Below are 4,174 nucleotides of genomic sequence, written 5' to 3'. Positions count from 1 at the left end.
GATAGGCACAATGAGATGTTTGAGGTTCGTGAAATATGAGATGGTTCTATGTACATTGTTAACCTTGTGCAACGATGTTGCGATTGTGGTCATTTCCAGGTTGAGCGACTTACATGTTGCCACGCTCTTGTTTGTTGTTCTAACCAGCGTCTTGATTGGCAAATATATGTACATGACATGTACAAGATGTTTGAAATTTGCAAAGTCTACAGAGGCAAGTTTGTTTCGATGGGTGACCCATCTACATGGGCTAGATGTGAAGGAGTGAAGGTGATTGCCATTTAACATTGAAGCGCATGACTAAAAGATGACCGAAGTCAACCCGCTACTTGAATGAGAAGAATTCACAGGATATGCGTGGTCCTCGCCGGTGTACTATATGTGGACAGGAGGGACATAGCCGTAGTCGATGTCCTCAGTGCGCAGGTCCAAGCTCTGCCGGAGGTCAATAGCGGTTAACCTTCCTCGTGTATTTTTCACTCTCTTATGCAACTATTTAGATGTATTTATGCATTTTAACTTTTGTATGCAACTTTGTTACATTTTTAAGCATGTGGACTTTCTTATGTAACCTTTTTATCTATTTAAGCATGATGTGAAATTTATTTATATATGCACTAAAATAAAGCAAAACCAAACTTACAATAATAAAGACAAGAACAAACAGAAACGTCTAAATATACAATCAACTAAACAATAAGAAACACAACAATAGAAAGAAATATCCAAAGATAAAATCAACGTACAACAATAAAGACAGGAATGATAAGAAACATTGAGATATAAACTCAAACGAACAATAAGTAAAGAAAACTACTTCATCGCCGCTTTCTTCAAATAATACGATGGGGTGTATTTATCTGGGGGAGCAATCTGTGTCCGTAGATTATATGGACGACCCTCATAAGTACCCGCATCCAGACCACTAGGTCCGCCACCCCCACAAGCCTCAGAAGCACCAACATCTGGCATGCTGGCTCTGCCAATATCATAGATACCGAAAGCACTCATGTTCGGATCACTCGTTCCACCATAATAATACTCGTGTTGCAGGTCATCCCCTCCAACTCCCACTTTCTGTTGTGGATATTCATTCAAATTGAACAACTTGGTTTTTGATGGTGTAGAAGGACAAGGAGGATCCACAAAACACGGCGATTGATCCATCAAAAAGTCATTAGCATGACCTGAGAGGGAGCGACAACCAACAAATGAATCAGAAGCAGCAGGCCTTTCCTGAGATGGCTGAAATAGATAATCTGTCTCTCAGTACCTGAGAGAAACTGATGTCATCAAATCCAATCAACAGACTGAAGTGGCCTTCGATTGGAATTACCATATGTGATATGTACGGCTATGCTGGCTGTTGTGATTGTGGTTTTGGTTTCGGTTGATGCTAGGACTGCTGCAACTGTCTCATTATAAGTTTCTAGTGGATCAAATTTTTTGGACAATAAATTTCTGATATCCTGCAAAAAGAAAAATAATAATGAATAATATAAGCACTATTAAACTAATATTAATAGTGTCAATAATAATAATTAATAATATTAATAACATATTATTAATAATAATAATAATAATAATAATAATAATAATAATAATGTTTAGTATTACTGATAATAATAATAATAATAATAATAATAATAATAATAATAATAATAATAATAATAATAATTATTATTATTATTATTATTATTATTATTATTATTATTATTATTATTATGGTAACAGTCGTACAGTTATTTAGTTATTAATAATAATAATATATTAATAATAACAATTCCAATTAATATTAATAATAGCAATTAATAATAACACTAACAGTAATAATAATAATAATTAATAATATATTGAAAAATCATAATAATAAAGATATATTAATAATAAATTATTATTATTATATTATTATTATTATATTATTATAAATATATTATTTAAAATGATAATATATTAATAATAATAACAGTAATAATAATAACAATAATAATTAATATTCATGGAAAAATATAATTATTATCATCATCATCATAACAATACCAATATACTAACTAACAATAATAATGATAATATAATACAAAAATATTATTCGTACACTAAAATCAGTTATTAAAATTAGTCACTAATATATTTATGTATAAAACTATAAATATATGTGTGACTTAATTTATTTTCAATATATATTTTTATTTTAACATATATTTTATATTTATAACTAACTTTGATAATTAATTTTAATGTACACATAACATAATTAATAATAATCATAATAACACTAACCACGGTAGTAATAATAACTATAGTTCTACTTACTAATAAAAATAATAACATTCTACTAATTAGAGTTAATAATAATAACAACAGTTAAATTATATATCAAAAATTTCTTAATAACTTTAATAACAATAAAAATAAATTAATTTATTTATAATTAAAATATAAAAAAATACTTATTTATTAAAGATGATCCAAAAATTTAATAATATGTATTTTAAAAAATATAAAATTACGAACTATTTTTCCTCACTAATTTCACTCCTCACTCATTGAAGTTTCTTTCTCACCTCACTTGAGTTTTCTTCTTCCTTGCTTCAACTCACACAATGCATAATATGTTATACATTTGCTTCCTTCACATTCAAATTCAAAACCGTCAAAACGCATATATAAAGACCTCCCCAAATACACGTGTATGTCCAACATGCAACGAGGTTTCTTGTAAAAGTAGCCTCCACTTTGTTCTAACCACCTAAAAAACGCAGGTCGCGTTTGGCGTATTCCAACATGGTCAGAGTCCAGCTCAATATTGCAGGGGATATGGCAATATGTTTCGCTTTCTGGTTGCACCTTCCTACAAAATCCAAGTTGCGTTTTTGTCAATAATTATTTCACCTTTTTCTTTGATTTCTTCAAAACGTAGATTGTGGTTGGCCAGGGGTGGATGTAAAAATTTTTTTGGAAGAGGCCAACATAAAAAATATAAGTTAAGAAAAAAAATTAAAAATTAAAAGGAGAATAAACTCTTATTAATTTGGGGGCATTGCCCTTTCTTATAATGACCGTGGTTGGCAGCAACGACTTCACCTTTTTTTTTATTTTGATTTTCTACAAAATTATAAACTTACATTTTTATGCTTATGCATTATACATCATGCACCAATATATTTAAATTACAATAATTTTATTTTTATTATAAAATTAATTTCTATCAGTTTGGCTCTTTGAAATAATCTTTTATCCCTTTTCGCAAATAAAAAACATTTGGTTAAACATATTAAGCAAAAAATATTAAAATTTATTTAAATATATTTTATAATAAATAAATATTAAATAAGATAAATTTAGTTCGATTATTTTTTCTCTTCTTACCATTATCGTTTCACAAAATAGTGATACAAATTGTGATCCATATTCTATTTGAAGGTTATGATCGGAGGACCTATAATTATTGCTTAGATTTGTTCCTTTGTTGAACATTATGATATGATTTAGTATCATTTTCGTGAACAAGTTGAGGAGAGAATATGCTATTATAGGTTATACGATTCCATTTTGCATAATACAATATTATAGTCTCAATTACTTATTAGCTTAAAATTCATTCAGTTTAAAATACATAGGGGGTACGGTTAGTGTTCCGACTTCATAATGATAATTCCGATGGTATTGTTTTATTGTTCGGCTAGCGAAAAAGTTATTCTTTGCATATGTACCTTCTGTAGAGAAGTATGTTTTTATATATAAATAAAATAATAGATATATGTATAAAGTTAAAATAAATTCCTATAATAGTCTCTCATATTTATAAAATTATCTAGTTTAGTTTTTGAAGTTTGGTGCGGATTTTGAATATTACAAATTTATTAGTAAATACATTGAATCATACTAAGTAATAATTCAGGTGAATAAGTATTGATTTTATGAAAATTAATGGATTGAGCAACAATAATTAAATAATTAAACTAGTCAGATAAACCAAATATAATGGAGTGTTTTAGTTTCAATCATCATAAAGGAGTGAATCAAAGAATTAAGAAAACAAGCATTTAACAGTTGGTGAAAATAATATGAAAAAACAGTCAAAGTTTTGAAAATGTTAAATTTTTGAATTAATAGTTCTTATCACTCACTTTAATCATACAAAGGTTCAATTCATGACAAATTCTAATTAATT

General features: G+C 27.9%; 1 long non-coding RNA gene across 1 annotated transcript; it reads right to left on the bottom strand.

The window, feature by feature from the left end:
* Positions 1–662: 662 nt before the first annotated feature.
* LOC140182686 (uncharacterized) lies at positions 663–3,054 on the bottom strand. Its single transcript, XR_011878719.1, has 2 exons — positions 2,565–3,054; positions 663–1,469 (listed from the first exon to the last, which is right to left on the bottom strand). It is a non-coding gene; the product is annotated as an uncharacterized lncRNA (long non-coding RNA).
* Positions 3,055–4,174: the final 1,120 nt, after the last annotated feature.

The sequence above is a fragment of the Arachis hypogaea genome, chromosome 3 (assembly GCF_003086295.3).
Source record: "Arachis hypogaea cultivar Tifrunner chromosome 3, arahy.Tifrunner.gnm2.J5K5, whole genome shotgun sequence".
In the NCBI taxonomy this organism is placed as follows: domain Eukaryota; kingdom Viridiplantae; phylum Streptophyta; class Magnoliopsida; order Fabales; family Fabaceae; genus Arachis; species Arachis hypogaea.
This window is presented reverse-complemented; position numbering and strand designations above follow the sequence as displayed.